The sequence below is a fragment of the Ambystoma mexicanum genome, chromosome 2p, assembly GCF_040938575.1.
Source record: "Ambystoma mexicanum isolate Mex_15411 chromosome 2p, UKY_AmexF1_1, whole genome shotgun sequence".
Classification (NCBI taxonomy): domain Eukaryota; kingdom Metazoa; phylum Chordata; class Amphibia; order Caudata; family Ambystomatidae; genus Ambystoma; species Ambystoma mexicanum.
In genome coordinates this window covers 1,000,541,455-1,000,561,529 of record NC_090923.1, presented here as the reverse complement: position 1 = coordinate 1,000,561,529, position 20,075 = coordinate 1,000,541,455, and positions in this window count along the sequence as shown.

Here is a 20,075-nt window from a genome sequence, read left to right as displayed (position 1 = left end):
GGTCGCTTATCACATAACATCATATGATTAGCAGAACATTAGTGTCCAGGGGAGCAGCTGTGGTAACCACAATGAAAATATTCAGTTTTGTTCTGCCTTTGTTTTTAATTCCATTTTGTATCCTCCCACATGTTGGCCTGTAAATCGGGTGGATGAAATGGCGAGGCAAAGTAAATGGCCTGCGTGCTGTTTTAAAAAAATCTATATACACTGTACACGGCTGCTTTTGCAAATTGAACCGAATTCGTTTTCAGTTCCTTGATAGCATAGCAATATTAAAAACGGAATAAACTAAAATTAGTTTACCATTGCCTATTTTTGAAGGAGCTTTGGAATTTCTAGTTAATGAAATCAAAATAATGTATGGGTATTCTAATGAAATGTCAAGCTTGTTTGGAGGTTTCTCTGGGCTCATAGAATACCTGGCCTCTTCCCCCATATCTTTTATAGAAACTGAACAAGTACTGTGTGCTAGATTATGGAAGCCCAGGCACAGTTTTCTGTTGAGGTCTCACGTTGAATGCAAGGTTACCCAAACCAGTTTTATTAACCTATGCAATAAGATTTTGTTGCACCATTTATTTCAAGTGTATTACATTTATATAGCGGTAGTGTCGTCATAAACACTGGAAATTGCTCAATTGCCCCTGTGTATTTCCTAGTAGCAAAGGGGACCTTAATGAGAAGGTAAAGTAGGCTTTTTAAAACATGTGTAACCTTTCATCGCAGTATGGATGGTGAGGACATGCTCTGTTGTGCCATCGTCCTCTACTTGCACATAGCTAAAACTGTTTTATTTTTGTGTTGGCTGCATGGATGTTTATTGTAGGGGTAGTGTGGTGCTAGTGCTGGAAACCAGTAGTGAGTGAACTGATGGGATTAAGTTTTTAAAGTCATTGTGCTACTTAAGCTGCAGTTTCATGCATTACATTCCCTGCCCCCCCCATCGCATAACTGTTTTTTAATCTTCCTTGTGTTTCACCAATACAGTTTGTATCCTTGATTTGAGAAATGGCGGGTCTGTTGTAGGAGTCTAGGTTTTATGGCCACACTGCTCCTACTTGTTCATGCCATCTAATGTATTCCCATATCTGGGTGCTTTGCGATTCTGTAAAAATGTGAAGCCTACACTCGGCTTTGTACACCTTTTCTTTGTCAAGAGTAGTAGATGGAAGGTATAGCCAACTGCACAACCCTCTTGGTCACTCTAAGCAAGTGCATTTGGTTTGTAGGCGTCATTACCAAGCTCTCATGCCCTTTTATTCAGTGAACCGTTCTGAGTCCATTGATGCAGAGAAGACCTCTTCTCCTTGGGCACACAGCCTCCTTGTTCCTGTTATGGTGGTTTGCACTGATTGCTGGTTTGTTTTTTATTGCTTTATCCATTGGACTCTTAAAGTTGAATCCTGGTTCATTAGTGCTTATTCCCAGTATTTAAAGTCAAACGAGGGAATGGGCCGTTATGCTGTTCATCTAGCCCCTTGTTTCGAGTTGCACCACATCTAGTTATTAGGTGGCATCTCTCCTTTTAGGCACCATTCAAGGTGTGTATGCTTGTTCAGGTTTGAAATCGAATTGCTGTTGAATGTATGCATTCTTGAGCAACTTTTTTAACATTTTATTAACTGCTTTTCTAGAACAGTTTCTCAAGTTTCAGAGGGGACCTCTCAACTATATTAACTTGGTTAAAATTCTAGACTGAATGTCTGCTTTGTTTGGAAGGCCGAGTGTCATGGTTGGCAGGGAATTGGGTTAAGATGCTGTTGAGCCTTCTCCAATGGATTCCTTGCCAGCAATCAACCTGTCTTGTGCAACTTTTTAGCTGATGTTAATTATAATAAAACTAAAAAAAAATAAACTTGTGATTTTGTTTTATCTGAACTTGTTGCCCTACTTGTATAATTTTGAAAAGGTTTCTGGCAGAGGAGGAGAGCTTAAAATGGCAGTGTGTATGCAACATTCCTTCTAAATTTCCCCAACTTTCTTAGAAATGGGGTTTAGTCAAGTTGTTTTTCTCCCTCCCAACTTTTTTTTAAAAGCAGAGTTAAATTAGTTGTTGGCAATTGGGACACGTTGCGCCGACCTCTGGCAACAGGTCACTGGTTTTAATGCCAAAGACTAACCCTCGCTATTGTGAGCAGGGGTGTAGATTAGATTCTGTTACACTAAGGAGTGCATTGTGAGTCTATTTTCTTTAGTCATCCAGGAGCAAAGGAAAAAACGTTTCCTGTTTAACATTAACATCTTAGAAACTGATGACAGAAATGGAGACTGACTATGATGTGGGGCATGACCCCAGAACACACTTTCAGCAAAGGCCCCATTACATAAAAGCCCAAGTAATTGGTCCCACTTCCTATTCTCTATCGTTTTGAGCAATTCTTAAATCTCTTCAGAACAGGATTAGAAAGGCAAAACATCCTCACATCCATTGGGTAGACCAGGAATAGTTCTCCAATGTCCATGCCATCTGGTGGCCCTTGTTAACTGAATACAAAGAAAATAATAAGCAGTGGGTAGTACAAAAGAATGTCTAGTCCGCTTGATTTAGCTATATGCTTCCCTAAAAAAAGTATTGTTCAAAAGGGGGAACATGACACAAAGCAATAATTATTGATAACAGAACATCATCTGTATAGATGGAAATCCATTTTAAAAATGCTCATCTTGCTCTTCATTGGAAAGGACACTATCTGGCAAGCATATGGTACAATGAAAAAAAAGTGCTCATCTTTTTGAGACAATTGTTAGTTAAAAGCAAGTCATTGATAAATTATTTTTGCCATTGTAAAAGACGGGAAGTTATTGAGCGCAAGAAAGAACCATATTTGCTTTCCGGGAATCCGTTATTAGCGCAAGATGGTGAATTTGTCATAGTGAGAATGTGCCCTTGCCTAAGGATGGAAAAAACATTAGCACTTTTTTAAATACAACAGACTGAGGGGAAACTAATCTGCTTTCTTGATTTGGATAGCTATTCATTATATTTCTCCCAGGAGATCCTTAAGGTTGACCTGCATTCACAGAAGCATACAGGCGATGAAGGTGGGCAGGAATTCACGAGGGCCTCTGTGTATTTTTTAAAAGAACGTATTTGCTGGAGGAATTCTTGACCATTAGACTGGCAGCAGTGAAGAAATAGATGGCCCAACTAAGGGGAAAAAAATCACTGAGGGTGTATGTACAGTGATGGGTGGGTTGGATAATGTATTCACGCTGCACAGGCTCCTAAAAGCGTGCCTGGGAGGGGAAAATAGCACATACTTGAACCCATCCAACCGTTGGACAATAGACCTGAGCTATTTCACCATGCCAACAGATGGTATCCAGAGGGAAAACTCGAGTTGTAAACAGGAAAGTCCAGTAACATTTCTATTAAAATGGATTGTGGTAGAATGTTAGTTATTTATTGTGCATTTGTAAAGTGCTTATACATCAAGTAAATTGTTTTTCAAAGTGCCACAGGGCAACAGGAAGGAAGCATGGCGTGAAAATAAATAGAACGATGAAAGATGGAGGTGAACATACCAGGCCTTGTGAGCATTCAGAATGTGTATTTGCAGAGAGAGGAGGGATATTGGGGGGTGGGGGGGATGGTAAGTGCTAGGTGTACAAAGAGGGAAGTGCTAGGGAGTGAGCAGCTGTAAGGGCCTAGGTGGGTGGTCAGCTGCCAATAAATATGTGCAGGCCTATGGTGGCATGAGCCAGTGGGTGCCAAGGCACGTGCTGGGAGCGGGCGGAGGCAAAGGGCGATTGGGTGTGTTCACCAATCTCAGCAACTGTAGGTGTTTGGCAGAGGAAGAGAAGTAGGAGGTGAAAAGGAAAGTCTTGAAGAGCTTCAGGAATTTGAGGAGATCCGGCTAAAGAGAAAGAGCAAGGGGGAGGGTGTTCATAGGAGGGAGCCTGCCGAGGCAAGAGATTGGCCACCAGCTTGCTGTTTAGCAAAGCGCTTGACACACAGGGAGTTGGTGCCGGAGGAATGTAAAGATCTGGAGGGAAGAGTATTTACTAAGAGCAAGTTGTGGATAACGCGGTCCCCGACCCCAGACCTCCTTATGGAGGATGCATAGGGATTTGAATTTGATCCTTGCACCAACTGGGAGCCAGTGGAGAGGTTTTAGGACTGGAGAGATGCAGTTACTGGGCTTGAGGCCAAGGATAAATCTTGCAGCCCTATCCTGGATTAGCTGGAGGGGTCGTAAAGAAGAAGAGGGTAGATTAAGTAAAAGGCTATTGCAGTAGTCTAGCCTAGAGAGAACCAATGCTCTAAAGCCGTTGAGCTTCTGGGGGAAAGTGAGGAAAGGAAGGATTCTTTTGAGGAGGTGGAGCTGAAAGTAAGCCTTCTTGGCAAAGTCCTCAATGGGAGGGAGGATGGAAAGGGAGGAATCGAGGATGACTCCAAGGTTTCTGGCTTCAGATGAAGAAGGGTGGAGAACCCATACAAGATGGGCAGAGTGAGGGGAGGAAAGAGGGAGCAGGAATCCCAATAGGAAGGATCTCAGTCTTGCTGGCATTGAAGCAGAGATCATTGGAAGTACACCAGGACTGGATGGCAGATATGCAGTCAGGAATGAATGAATGAAAGAGTGAGTGAGGAGAGGGTCAGAGGGAAGTTTGAAGAAGTGTGACATCTGCATAACACTGGAATTTGGGGGAGAAGTGGAAATGAGATGTGCAAGCAGAGCAACATGGATGAGCAAGATAAAGAGCCAGTGAGAAAGGTTGGAGCACTGGGGGACACTGCAGGTGGAGATGGAGGTTGGGGAGAAGAGTGTAGAATAACCTGGGACGGCGGTCATTGAGGAAGGTGGTCAGCCAGTCCAGTCCCTGCTCCGAGATACCTAGGGTATCGTGGAGCCGTTTTATGAGGATTAAGTGGTTGACTGTATCAAATACACCGGAGAGGTCAAGTAGAATGAGAGCAGCTGGATAGTTGGAATAAAGAGTTGTTAACAGTTTGTCACGGGTGTTCAGAAGAGTAGTTTCGTGCCTCTGGATGCTCATGGAGGCAACCAATAAGTTCAGTATGCTGGGTCAGTTTGGGGGGGGGCGGGGGTGTGGGAATGTCAGACCAGCTTCTACCAGAATTTCCCAAGGAAGGAGGTGATGGGTATGGGGCGTTAATTGGCTGGACAAGAAGGGTCTAACAAAAGTTGTTGCAGAAATCAGCAAGAGCCAATATTGTTTTTAATGGTCCTGGAGGAGCAGGGGGAAACCTGTTTGGAGGAGACCTTCGTGTTGCGGTCACCTCTGGTGACCTCATCAGGTGTGATGGGCAAGAAGGCGGTGAGAAGGGTGGTGGGACGGTGGGAGGCCATAGGAGGCAAGGGGTGGGGGAGGGACCCAAGGGGGCTCGGGATGTTCTGAGTTTCTGCAGTGAAATGTGTGACCAATGCGTTGCAGAGGGCCTGGGGTGGGGGGGGGGGGGGGGGGAGTATTGAGGGGGAGAGGTGGGGAGTCTGCGGAAGGGTTGGCTAGTTCCCTACAGATTTTAGGTTTGACAGGTTAAGGCACAATTGACCGGTTAAGGCAACTGGAAATATTAAGTGAGTAACCCTTTTGAAGGTTAACAGACTACAAGGAGTGTCCTAACATGCTCGTACATCCATCGAAAGTAAGCCAGAAATGTGTACTGCAGTACATTCTGAGGAGAATCTCTAATCTGACACGTTTTATAGGGTGCACATCAGTGATTGTCATTATTGCTATATAAATATAAAATGTATCATGGCCATTTTATCCCAATCCCATGGACACCTTTTTGTGTACTTGTATTCAAATCAACTGTTCTAGCTACACAATTCTGTCACAAAATAACCTAAGGTTCTAATGGTTTGTGTCCTCCCATGGATTCCTCCTCTTTGATAGACCGATATACTGCTTGCAGCTCCTGAAAACCTTTTGTCTGCAGAGTGTGTCGTCCTGTCGAAGTCCCTCTGCTACCTCCATCCCCAAACTCTGACGTGATGTCAATGTTCGTATAAATAGCATGCACTGCACCTGTTGACTCGGCTCTGTTTTTTCTGCATGCACAGCAGGCTTCGAACTGTTATTTTTGCCTCAGGGAATTTCTACTGCATAGTTCTAAAAAATCTGAGTATTTCAACTCCGACTCTTTTTTTATTTTTATATAATTTTTATATAATCAAATCTTTATTCGCTTAGCACTGTTTACATATATGATTAGCTTTGTATCTCCATGTAACACTTTGCATAGCACATTTTCAATCAACATCGTATACTTACATCAACACCTCTCCCCCAACCATTTCCTACAGGTAGCCCTAAGTCTTCGTAATTGCTGCTCAGCCCTCTTCTTCCTCTAAGATCCCCAGTGCCCTCAGTCTCTGCAGGATGTATATGTATGTGGTATCCTTGATTGCATAGTTTATGCAGGGTGATCAAACTTTACTGAATTTCTTCATAGACCCCCGTATTGTTGCTGTCCTCTTCCCCACATGTATCGTGTGCCCTGTTGCATAATACCATTGTATAATGGATGGCGGCTCCTTCTGCTTCCACTGTTTAACTATAGATCTCTTTGCGGCCATCATTGTTTGCCCATAACCTTCCAGCACCCCCAGTCAAACTTCGTTGTCCGTCAGGTATAGTGCCTAGGAGAACCGCTACTCCATCCAACTCCTGGTCTACTCCCACTATTTCAAGCACCTTTTGATTTCACCTCCTGTCAAAAATGTTTAAGCTGCTGGCATCCCCACCAGATTTGTTCCTGCTTCCCCACACCACCTCCAACACTGTGCTGACATTGAGGGGAAACATTTTATGAAGTCTCTCCAGGGTGTAATGTCACTGGTGTAACAGCTTGTATTGTAGTTCCTGATGCTGAACTAATGTGTGGGGGGTGTACCCGCCCTTTAGCACCTTGTCCCATTTCATGTCAGTGAGTGCCTTTCCCCTTACCTTCCCCCCCCCTTTTATCCCTTAGTGCCCCTTCTCCCCACTTAGCAAGATCTTATCACAGTCCCCTGTTGCTCTCTGTAGATGACATTAGCTTTTCCCACTCTGTCGGCTCCCTTGTAGCCCCTTCCATCACTGTGAGGGTTCCTGCCCAATGTCTTACTTCTTGATACTCAAACAGGTCTCCTTTTCTTTAGGCCCAGTTCCCTTCTACACTCCGTAGATTACCTGAATTGTGTTCCTTCATACAGATTGCCAATCTCCCTTTATCCCTCCTTCCACCCACCCACTGCTTAAACCTGTTATATTCCCTTCATGGTGGGAAGGTGGGGTTTTCCAAACATGGCTGTCCGTGCCGATGTCCAAGGAGATAGTTTAAGCATCTTCTTCAGCTGTTGCCAAATCTTCAAGGTATTGCTAGTGATTGGATTTCCCAGTAGCCCCTCTGGTCTGTCCACCTTTCTCATCCTTGGCACCTTCCATAGGTGCTCTCTGCCACTGCTTGCTCCATGCCCACCCAGTGCTTCTGATTTCCTGCCCTCCCCTGCTATGCCATTGCTCGCAGCTGCGCCGCCTGGTAGTATTTAATTATTTTGGGGCAGGCCACTCCCCACCCCTTCCCTGCCCCCCGAGCCTTGCTCCTGAATAACATTTTCCTCCCTGTCCTTGGCTTTTTCCCTCCCCAGATAAACTCCATGATGCTCTCCTGAATGTCCTTGATTAATCTCCCCGTGACTGCCAGAGGAATCTCCTGGAAAAGATATAGAAGCAGAGGGCGTACATTCATTTTGACAGTGGCTATCCTTCCAAACCATGATATGTACACCCTTCTCCATCTTCCTAGATCCGCCTTGTTTTTGTTTCAGCTGCGGCTGGTAGTTTGCCCCCACTATTTGTTTTATGGAGGCTGTTAAGTTCATCCCAGGTATCTAACTGGTCCTGATGCCCACCTGAATGGGTTACTATTTTTCCAGCTGGCTCCTTTTCCTCTCCCCCATGGAAACATTTTGAATTTCTGACTTTCTGAAATTCACTTTAAAACCAGACCCTGCAGAGAAAGCCATTATCTCTTCCATTATTGCCGGTAGCGATTTCTCTGGCTCGAGAGATCAGGATCACATCATCAACAAACAGTCCTATTTTGTGATCTTCAGTGTACGCGAGGACTCTGCTATGCCTACAGTTCATCCATGAAATACAGTGATACTGGTAGGTATTATAGTGCTAGTGAAATAAGAGAATGATGTAGAATACAAAATTAACGCTGACACCTGTGAGATTGCATAGGTAGCGATGGCTGTATGTGATAACGGCTCCTCACTGAGAAACCTATCCCTGTTTTGCAAACCAAAAAAGATTGGTCTGAATGAAGTTTTGGGGTAAGATGATCGTGGATCGTAACCACAAAGATTTTTTTTATTCTGACGAAGGCCTGTGTGAAATTTGATGAGGGAAGCCCACCCAGGATGGGGTCTACTTTGATTAGGCTGAAATGCGGTGCGTCGTCACAATTGTTTCAATGCTTGGGTAAACAAAGATTGGGATAATGGACAATAATGTATCCCATGGAGATTAAGAGGCAAGGCAAAAACTGAAGCGTAAAGCGCAGTGACCTATAATTGGACTATTTAGTGAACTTCACACTCAAAACACACTGCCTGCGATTATAAGATTGAAAAAGAAGTGTTGTTTTTCTTGTAGCTCTGTATATAGATGTTCTAAAAAGAAGTGAATATCTGTCAATATTACTGTTGGCCTAAATCTTCGACCACAGGTACAGTTGTTACCCATGTTATTTTGTATACTAACCCAAGATAAATGTGTTGAATTGATGAATATGGAATGAATGAGACAACACATGCCTTTTAACATAAGCGCTTAGACACATTGTGTATAGGTGCTATATAGATAAAAATTCAATTCATTCTCCAGAGGAGAGAAATGTCGTAATTCAATAAATGTTTTTGATAAAGGTATAAAAAAAAGTAACTAATATTCTTTTGGGACTGTATGTGGTGTGTTCGTTGGTTGACATCACAATTGACTGTTTTACAGCTAGTGCAGGTCCTTAGTATTAAAATACAGGAGAAGGAGGAAGTCTGATTTTTGTTATTTGATACTATTTTGTGATATGTCTTGACCCATCTGACCCCTCGGATCTCCCTTATCCGATGTGCAAAGGATCCCATCACCAGGGAAAACGGGAGTGGGGAAAGTGGCCATCCCTGCTTTGTTCCTCTTAGTGAGAATGGGTTGGTCAGCCTCCCATTCACTTTAACCTTAGCTTGAGGTGCTGGTAGTTAGCCTGTATCATTCTCAGAAAACTCGGTCCTTATCCCACCTTTCTGAGTATTTGCTCCCATAAAGGCCCTGTTGACTCTGTCAAATGCCTTCTTGGCATCATCAAGCAGGTGGGTGTGGCAACCTCCTCCCCCGGTCTTGTCGATAATATGCAAAACCCTTCTTATATTGTCAAACGTGTTCCGTCCTTGAATAAACCCTGTTTGATCTTGCATCACCAGACCCAGTAAGATCCCTTCTAACTTGCTGCTAGAACCCTCATATATAATTTGGCATCCACATTGATGAGCGCTATAGGGGGGTAGGAGCATAGCTTCCCCGGCTTCAGGATGAGAGTGATATGTGCCATGTTTATAGATTTGGATTTCTCCCCCTCTCTCAAATAGTTGAATACTTCCACAAGGGCTTTGGTGGTCCCCACTTTACCTTGCTCATAAAACCTCTGCCTGCTCCTTAGAAGGGTGCTCTCAACTGACCGATTAGTCATCTGTTTCCCTCTCGCATGCGCTATCCTCCTGGCCACCTTATTTGTTCCCTTTTCCTTATACATCCTCAAGTTCCCGTATCTCTCTGTAGTCCCTCTGCCTCCCTCCTTTCCTGAGGCCCTTGTGAAGTACTCTTTAATGTGCTGCTTAAACACATCCCATCTTTCCCTGGACTATTTCCCTCATTTCCCCCTCCACAAATTTGCATATCATTCTATTTGTTGCCTCACCTCACTATCTCTGAGATATTCTTCCAGTCTCCACCCCCCTGTCCCTCTCTGCATGTTCCTCCCTCCTACTCTAGTGAAACCGGTGCATGGTCCGATATTGTCATACTCCCAATGTGTACTCTGCTGGTTGCGTGGACCACCCCTCGTGTTGCCATAATATAATCTATTCAGGAGTAGGTCTTGTGGGTAAAGGGAGTCGCCGCTTTCTTGTGGGTGATCTTTCCTCCACACATCATTGACCCCTCCCTCTTATTCACACCTTCTTAGCAAGCGTTTGGACATTATCCCCATTGCATGCCCCCCTCAGGCCTTCTGACCAATCCCAGACTGGGTCTGCTGCTAGGTTGAAATTCCCAGATACGATCATTTGCCCTTCCCCCAAACCTTCCCAGTTCCCCTAGAAACCTTTCAAAGAACCCTCCCTACCCTTTTGGAGGGTGGGGGGGGTTATACTGAGGCCGACATATACATCTGACCTCTCATTTTCCCTTTTACCATTACACCTCCCCTCCGGATCCCTTTTGAACTGGATCCCTTCCATTCGTCCGGCTTTATGGAATAGACATTTTCACTAATATGTCCCTGGGTCCATCCTCCGGCTGCCCACTCTCTGTGCTCTTTCTATCCCCATACTTCGGGCCTGCTCCCCCTCTACTAGATTCTCGACCAGTTCGCGGATGCAGACTTACAGATCAGAGGCCTCCACTACCTCCCCCAGGTCTTTAATCCAGATGTTATCTCTTTGCAACCCGTTTTGTAGAACCTTGCACTTCTCTTTCAGGGCACTTATTCTCTCCTCCGCCTCTTTTGTCTGTTGTGCCCACTCGGGCCCCTTTGTGTCCAGCTCCGTTAAGTGCTCCTTCGTTTCCATTACCCGCTCCCCTAGGGAATCAATGTCTTTCCGGTTATTTGCAATGGCCTACGAAAGCTCTTCTTATGCTTGCTCCTTCTGCCATGACGGTCTCAGTGAGCTCACCTTTGAATTTGGCCAGTGGAGCACCAAAGATGGTGATTGCCATATCCCCGTCGCTCTGACCTGCCGGGTTTCCAAAGGGGAGTTTTGTTTGTGTCCCTTGTAGCGCCCTTCCTGTACCCGCTCTCCTAGGTTAGTATTCCTTTTTTTTTTAGTACCATTGACTTTCCACCATTCCGTTCCTGCAGACACCTCTGGTCCCTGGTAACTCAGGTTCTCCTGTTATGCCCTCCTTCAACTTGACTTGTGGTCCCCTCCTGCTTGCCCGTTCTACTTTCCTGCAGCTCTCTCCTCAGTGACTCCCAATGCCCCCTCCTCTCCGGCAAGGTATCCCCCCAACCCCCTTGTATGCTTTCCAAGGTTGCTCCTCTGATGCTCCCTGGGCCTTCCCCCTGTTGTGCCTTGGTTTGCCTCTTTTTGTTGTTGTGGTGTTAGCCCCTTTGCTTCCCCCGTAGGCCTTGAGGTGTCCTTCCTCATCCCCTCTTGGCTTCTCATACTGCTGTCTCTCTGGGGTATCCTGGGCTGATAAGTATTTTAAAAATGCTCTTCATGTCGGCTCCAGGCCCAGGTCCCCCCGGGCTTCATGGGTGTTTTGCTTTCTCCCTTGGTGTTATGCCTTCCCCCTTTTGCAGGCTGTACCGGTGTGTCATTGCCTCCCTCCACTCACTCCGGGCCTGTCTGCGCTAGGACTGTAGGTGCAGGATCTCTGCCGGCAGCATTTCACCCTTTCCGGCCCGCTGCTCATCCTCGCCTGTCTTCCCAGGGTCCTCCACTTCCCGGGCCTCTCTGGTCCTCCGTGCTCACCTCTTCCTCTCTCTCACTGGCAGCCTTCCGTCTCCCGTCACTCCTTTATCCTTCTGCAGTCTGGGTTCCAGCGGCTTGGGCGGGCGCACTTCCGAGGGACTAGATGATTCCCTCAGTGTTCTGCCGCACCGTCCCTCTCCAGCGTTGATCTTCTCCCGGTTCTCTGTACCTGTGCGGCAGGTCCGGGCAGGATTTCTCGCATGCTTTCGGTCTCCCTTGGCGGCTTTCACTGTCCTTCCTCCGGCAGTCAGCCCTGTGCAGTGCGGACAGGCTTGACTCCTGCCACACACCTGCTCTCTGGGTCTCCCTGCCTTGCACGGCCCTTCTCGACTCCTCCCTCCTCCTTCCCCATGTTCAGGTTTCTAGACGAGTCCGATCCATTAAAGTCTCGTCAAAGCAGGTGCTCCCCCCTGCTCCTCCAGAACCATCGAGGACCACATTGACACCCCCGCTCCAGGCTTGGATGATTTCTGCAATCACTCTTTTGCCACTGGAACCTTCCCTTCCCCCTAAAGCACTCCCTTGTGCACCCCCTCCTCAAGAAGCCCTCTGTGGCTTCCTCTCAGGCAAACTACTGCCCGATTTCTTCACTCCTTTCCCGGGCAAACTCCTGGAAAAGCTGGCCATCTCCCAGCTTACTCTCGATACTGAATCTGTTGGTTGTCTCCATGACCACTAGTCTGGCTTTAGAGCAGCCAGAAGCATGGAAACTACTTTCCTGAACACCTGTGAAGACCTGCTCTCTAATCTCGACTCTAACCTTCCTTCTGTCCGGTCAACCACCCCATCCTGATCAATTGTCTCTGTGACAACCTGGGCATCACGGGTCCGGCCCTACCATTGTTGACCTTATTTCTCTCTGATCAACCCTCCCAGGTCCAACTGGGATCCTTTCTCCCCCACCTTTCTCTCTCCATGTGGTGTTCCTCAGGGGTCTAACCTCACCCTGGCTCCTCTGGCCCACCTCATCTCTACCCTCTGTTCCATCTTTCAGTGTAATGTGGATGACACTCGGCTCTTTTTGAAGCTCCCCTCAGCCGCCACTGATCTCTCGCTCATTCCTGACAGTCTATCCATGATTCGGGAATGGTGTGCCTCCTACAATCTCTGCCTTAATGCCATTAAGATGGAGATCCTTCTCATTGGGACCCCTGCTCCTGCTTTCCCCTCTTGCGCTCTGGCTGCCCACCCTGTGCCCTCCACCCGCTCCTTCCTGTGTGGCAAACCTTGTTGTCTTCGACTCTACCCTCTCCTCGCATCTCAGACATCGCACGACCAGCTGCACCTCATCAGAGGTATTCTTCTTTCTCACTTTCCCCAGAAGCTCACTGTCTCCATAGCGTTGGTTCTCTCTAGGCTGGACTACTGCAGCAGCCTCTTTCTAAATCTGACTGCCTCTACCCTTCGCCCTTTGCAACTAATCCAGAACAGACTGCACAACTTCTTGTCCTTGGCCTTAAGCCCAGGGATCGTATCGCTCCAGCCCTGAAATCTCTCCACTGGCTCCCAGTGGTTGCAAGGATCAAGTTCAAGACCCTCTGCATTGTTCACAGCTTTCTGGGGCTGGGGCCCACACTACATCCAACTCTCTCTCTTCTAAAGCATCTTCCTTCTTGAGCCCTCTGTTCATCCACCTCCAAATCTGAGGGTCAGACCTTTGTCCAGGCAGAGAGTGGGGGGGCAGGGGGGTAGATCTGTCCTCAGCTGGGGCCTCCCTCTGGAACAGCCTCCCTGCCTTTCTCAACCTTGCGCAGGGCCACCTAAAGTTCTGTAAGCAACTAAAGACCCTCCTTTTCGCTTCTTTCTCTGTCCCCTGCTGATGCTTGCCTGCTGCACCAGCTGGTTACCTTACCATCCTACTGAACCTCTTGGGCATGACCAGTAGCCCGTTACACTTCCTCCGGTCCTCCCACCCACTTAAGGACTGTATCTGCAACCCTACAGCCCCCTGCCTCTCTGCACTTACTTGAGCCACCACCCTGGCAGCACTTACCGTGTCAGGCAGCACTCCGTGTCTTGCTACTACACTCTACTCCCCCCCCCCCCCCGCCTCCGCCTCATCCTCCACTGCCCCTTGGCACTTGTCCGCTTGCCTCACCCTATCTGAATGACCCAAGGCCTAGTAAGAGCATTTGTTTTGTCCTCCCTCTACCATTCCTTGTCACACCTAGATTTGAGTTGAGACAGCTAAAATGGGTGCACAGTAGTGTATGCAGCTTAAATGGGGGCACAGTAGTAAATGCAACAACGAGACACCTTAGATGGGGCACAGTGGTAGGTGTCGCAACAGCTAGATTTGAGACACCCACAATGGGAGCACAGTAGGGAAAGCCACACTAGTAAATACGACATGTGGATTTGAGACAGCTAAAATCAGGGCACAGTAGTGAAAGCAACAGCAGCTAGACGTCAGACACCTAGGATGGGGGCACAATAGTAGATGTAGCAGCACCTAGATTTCCAGACTGTAGTAAATGGCTAGGTTTAATAGGGGATTGTAGACGGTGTAATTAGATGGGTTGGATAGTCTTAATGGGGGACAGTAATTGCTGGCCTCCCTGTCCTTACCACACCTACCTTGTCAGTCACTGCTGGTTGACGGCTGCAGGCAAACACGGGCCAACACGGTCTGGAGCTGCTTTCTTCAGGAGCTACCCTTTGCCTTGGCTGCAACGGGCAGTGGGCTGCCCTGGCGAGTTGAGTAATATGGGTGCAGTATGCCAATCGGGGGAGGGGGTGGGCACAGAGGCGGGATAAGACACCGGAAGCAGGAAGAGGGTCACGTTCAGTGCTGACCACAAAAGCAAGTCAAAATGCACAAAATTAACTAAAAGCACAGCCAAAGGAGGAGGAATAGAGGGACAAAGGCCTCACCTTGCAGCCAGGGACCAAAGTCTATCAATGACGAGGAATCTGTGGGAGTACACAATCCATTAGAAGGACATTACTTACCCCCGGTAATGTTCTTTCAATAATTCAATGTTCAAAACATGTCTAGGCGACCCAATACCCTGGGTCCCTGTGAGACCCAAACTCAATTTGATGATACAGATAATTAACTGGCCAGTGCCAGGTCACCTATATAACGGCTTGCTTCAGGTCTGTGATACTATTGTGTCAAACTGCAATGATCCAATATAATTCGCCTTGACATTTTTGGAACATTTAATTAAATTGCAGGGACAAGGTGGATGCTGAGGCACAGCTAGAAAAAAATCCTAATCTGAAGTCTGCCACGTCAACTCTCAGGGAGTATCTTCAATAGATGGCTGAAATCGAACTCTCTGTGAGGAGGAGGGCAAACAGTGTAGGGCTGTGAAGAACTCGGTGGTACTCCATGTCTCAAAGCCTAGTGCATGAGCAGCACAAAGCAGGGAATGCTTCACAATCAACCAATGCACAGAGGGCGTGTCACAAGTGCCTAGTCCCCTGACGGAGCTTGTTTATGAACTGGGCTGGGAGGATAGCTCAGGGTTAACTTAAGTTTGTCTTGGAAGCAAGACAATGCAGAGAAACGTAGGTTCGAATCACGGTCCTGCAGCTCAGAGACTGGTCTCCGATATTGACATTTTATGGTTATGAAAAAGCTTCCTGTAGTGGCCCAAAGTAGGGGTCCTCGAAATTCTTGGGGGCACTACAACACTCCACTCGGCCCTGCCCACAGTTTATAATCCCAGGAACATGCTCTTGTCTGCTTTGGGTTCAGACAGCCTGGTCCAACTGCAGTACTCACTAACAGATTGAGAGTGGGGCTTGCTCAGTGTATGCCCTTTCACTAAGAATACATTGACATACCTCTCTCATGACTATAATGTCCTCATTGTTTACTCACCCAAACTTGTTCGTCTCGCCCTAGTGCTGGGCGAGGAGCAGAAATCTCTGCATACAGCTCAATTTAGGATGTGGATTTATGGGTCAGTTCCTCCTAAATTATTCCTTCCTTGTAGTTCTCACCTTTTTCCAGACACTAAAGGTTATTGAAACTACAGCACATAATGGTTAACGCCACGTATTGTTAATTTGGCATTGCTACCTTTCACGTTTATCCCTTAATCCGTCAGGCCCTTTCTGCTCTGCACGTGATCATAATAGAGTAACAAACTGAACAGAAGTCCATTAACTTTTGTAAAATCTGTTTAACATGTATCAGTAATCACAGCAGAAAGTCCTTGGGTAGCCATTAGTCTGTATAAATTGGAGACCAAAAACGCAGTCAACGCTATCGTTCTCTCTAGGTAACTGCTGTTCGCTGACCAAAACTGGACATATAGTAACACAAGAGGCAGAAAAGGGACACTAAAGAGAACACAGAAAATCACTTAACAAAAGGGGGTTGTTAGGAAGATTTTATTATGCAGTTTCCAGGGCCCATGTACATCCACCTCGCACAGGTCACAGGGTTTCCTTTGAGTGCACCTGACTCTGCAAGGGGAAAAGTACAGGCCTAACTCAGATGAGCAGGGTAGTCAAGTTAGTCACCACCTTTTTAATATAGAAGATTATCCCCACAAATAAAATTCTTAAAACAATTTTATTTTTATACAGAGAAGCAATGCCACTATTACAGGCAAGATAAACTTTGTAAAAGTAAATGTGTAAATCAAGCAACAATGGATAAAAGTTCTTTGCAGTTCTATACAGTTTTTTGCAGAGGAAAGTGAGCTTTCAAGTGGTAAGTAAAGGTGTTCTTATCTTTTCACTGAAATTAAATGGGACAAAGGTTGTGGAACAGTAGAGTGTCTTGTGGTAGGTTCAAATGACAATGTTCTGCATTGAATCTGTAGACTCAACCCCCAGGTTATAGTCAAGATAAAGAGGCCACCCCCAGCAGTGCCATGGGGAAGGAAGAGGAATCCCAGAATCCAGAAACCACTCCTGCAACAGGCGTGGTGTGCAGTTTGAAGGCCAGTCCAGAGGTAATGTTCTGAAGAGACCCCAAAAGGCTTTGGTTAAGGTGCAACTGGTGCAGAGGGGGACTAGCAGATTCCTGCCTCCACAAATTATTCATGATTCTCTGCCAACACAGTCCCAGATCAGTGCCAGCATTGTGGGAAGTAGGTATCTGATTTCAGGAGTTATGGTTGGTGCTCACTGGAATCTGTTCCTATGGGCGAAGGTTCAGGATTCCAATGTAGGGGAAAGAGGTCAGCGTCTTGAAGATTTGTCTCTGGACTGCACTGGTGAGGAGACTGCTACCTTTTTACCGATTTGGAGGCTTGTTGTAGTTTGTCAACAGACAATACAAGCACTTTCAGCTTTCCTGATTGAGGAGATGGAAGGTAGGCTCTTGCCAGTTGTCCTCAGATGAGGAAAGGCAGGCCCATTATTCTGTAGGAGATATTGACTATTATCAATTAATTCTTACCAAGTGGATAAGGCCTGATAAATGGGGCTTGACACAATGCCACGCCACAATATTGGGGAAAAGGAACAGCTGCTTTTGTCCATTCTGATATTTGTTTTATTTAAAGTAAAGTCAATGTGGTGGTGGTCCCTAATTTTGTGCTGGGAAAGTTACCACAATGTTGCTTAATCCTAGGCAACTTGTGCATGCAAATGCCCAGTCTGCATACATCTCAAACCTATTTTACAGTCACAGGTAGTTTATCTTCAGAAACAAAATTGACCTGCTTGCTTAAATCTTAACTATATTATACAGACACGTCCATCTTTATGGTCCAATCTGTATATAAAGGGAATTCTGCATAACAATAGAACTTTCCTGTTGTAACTGTGCTACTCACCGGCCATTTGATTCAAATGATTCTTAGTTTCACATTAATGTTCTGAACTGCTCATTTGCACATAATAAAGAGAGCATTTACTCAACCCCCTGCCCCAACCCCGCTAGCTCCCAATATTGCCCACCAGTGCTGTTTTATTCCCCCGTTTTCCGATCTTAGAGTAAGCTTGCTAAATTACACCAAACCCCTCCATTTATCTTAATTTGGGGAAGCATTGTCACCACATTTAGCATATATAACACTTAAAATACACTTCAAAACGCACTCTGTTTCTCTAAATCAGATGATACCCATTGGGGATGGCACACCGACACTTCCTACGCCTTCAGGTGACCTAAACAGCTAGAACACGGTGGACATTTATTTATCACTGGTACATTTAGAGCAATACTGAGTTTGGTGTAAAAGAGAGGAAAAACATGTGTTAACAAATAATTCACAACCAGGTAAGTACTTTTAAAAACCTTGCAGTGTCAAATAAGTTTAACCCTTTCCTGAGGAAAATATATAGCACAGAGTCAAAGGTAAAGAAGAGTCTCTTAGGGAGCCAGGACAGCCAATGTTAATTGCACAATGTCTAGGTGAGCTGAAGCTATTCTTTGCAGGTAGGTCAAAAGTCTTGCACAATGTTTTTAGAAATGTTTGTAGAAAATGGAACACTTGAAGGGCCACAAGCAGGGAGGCTTGTGAGGGGCGAAGCTATAGCAACTCTGCAAGGTAACCAAGACAGGTCTCAACTGAGACCAAGAAAGGCTACACAACAAGAGGTAAGGTCTTAGCCTTGACAGTACCTCTGGTTAGAGGAAATGGTCCTCGCTGGCTTCTGTTCCTGTACAGCTCTGCAGATCCTGTTGTTCCTGAGCCTCAGTCGTGGGGACAAGAGGGAGGACGCCTGGGGACTCCTGCTCTGCAATGGGAAGGTCAGCGGCAGCAATGGGCAAACTTTGATTCAGCAGTTCTTTTGTGTTTCAGTTCCTCACGTCTAACCGCAAATAGCAACACTGCGGGTCTCCGATACCAGTCTGGACTTTCCTTGCTTCTGGAGTCCAGCACTCTGAGTTGGCTCAGGCTTGGTCAGTCCTACTTCAGGGCAGTCTGGAGGATCTTCCTGGCACTCGGGTCCGACTTAAAAGCAATGCACTCTATCTGGTGTTCCTCCCCCTGGCACTTTGGTTCTAGCAGCAGCAGCAGTGAAAGTACAGTCAGACCCGAGAGGATGTCCAGACGGGCTTACTTTGGAGTTGATTTGTCCCACCAACTCAAAGGGAGAAGTCGTTCTTGCAGGGCTTCTCTAGTAGAGGTGAATTCGGAGCTTCAGCAAAGCAGCAGGGCTTAACCAGGCAAACCAACGGTCCAGGAGTTGCAGCAGGCGTCTCTTCCAAGGTCTTCAGATTCCTTCGTCCAGTGGTCGTCTCTGCCTTCCAAGCCAAAAAGCCTCTCCTTTTATGCAAGTTTCTCTCAATCATTCCATCCTAGCTGTCAATCACACAGCATGGTGGCTGTCCTAGCCGGCCAATCCCCTTTGGATGTATTTCTGTAACCAAGGTGATTAAGCACAGGGAGTTTCGGGCACCTTCTCTCATGCCCCTGCCAGACATACTAGAGTCAGAGGTGGGCTTCACTCTTAAATCCTGCCAGAGACCAAACGAACAAAGGGACCAAACCTGGTATTGCGCGCAGAGTAAATCTCAAGAAGGACCTTTCCAACAAGAAATAGCGAAAAAAGAAGACGGGGCTGTTTTGACGAAATGGGCACCCATGGGTGCTTTACTGCAGCTGCTTAGCTCGCAGTAAAAACACACAATGGTAGTAAAAAGTAATGTTACAAAGTTTTGGCTAGGTAGGTCTGGTCTTAACGTGGCGACATGTTATATTCTCTGTCTGTATTGAGTGGATCCGTTTTGTACAGTGGGTCGCGTCTCACTGCGTAGTGTTTTAGCCAAAAAAGACCACGGTAAACGGGTAAATCATAACAAAAAAGCAAGCACAATTAATGTCACCATTGTGCAATCACATAAGCATGAACAGTAATGTGAGAAAGTCAAACAAGTATGCATATGTATATAAAAGAAAAAGAAAAACCAGATAAAAAGGGGATGGGCGTAGGGGAGGATGCAAGAGAAGTAAGCAGAGATAATGTTTAGTCCAATGGTTTAGTACATGTTAAGTATTCGTATTAGGATTCCAGAAAATTGAAGGGTGGTTCCATGTTACCTTATTATCTTGTATGCCCCTTAATATGTCAAAAAGCATCTCAGCTCATCATTGTCCGGGTTAGATCCCTTGAAAAGGTGAATTGATTTAAGAGACAAACTGTTCAAAATCGATAGTCCCATTTTCAATAGTATCCTAGCTCTTCGTGTTAGTTATATGTATTTAATTCCTTAGTCACACGTGTTACACAGGGATCACCCTGTGCTAATGAGAGACAAAAGCTAGTATTGATCGCTGTGCGCGTGTGTTCACGTAAAGATTAATTCGTTAATGTTTTAGTTCAATACACCCGCTTCCCATCCATAGTGATATGGGTCACGAATATTCTCATCAGTATATAAGTATATCTAATAACCCTGGATTGGTCCTGTTCTTAGGATAAGCATGCACTTGTGATTACAGCTGT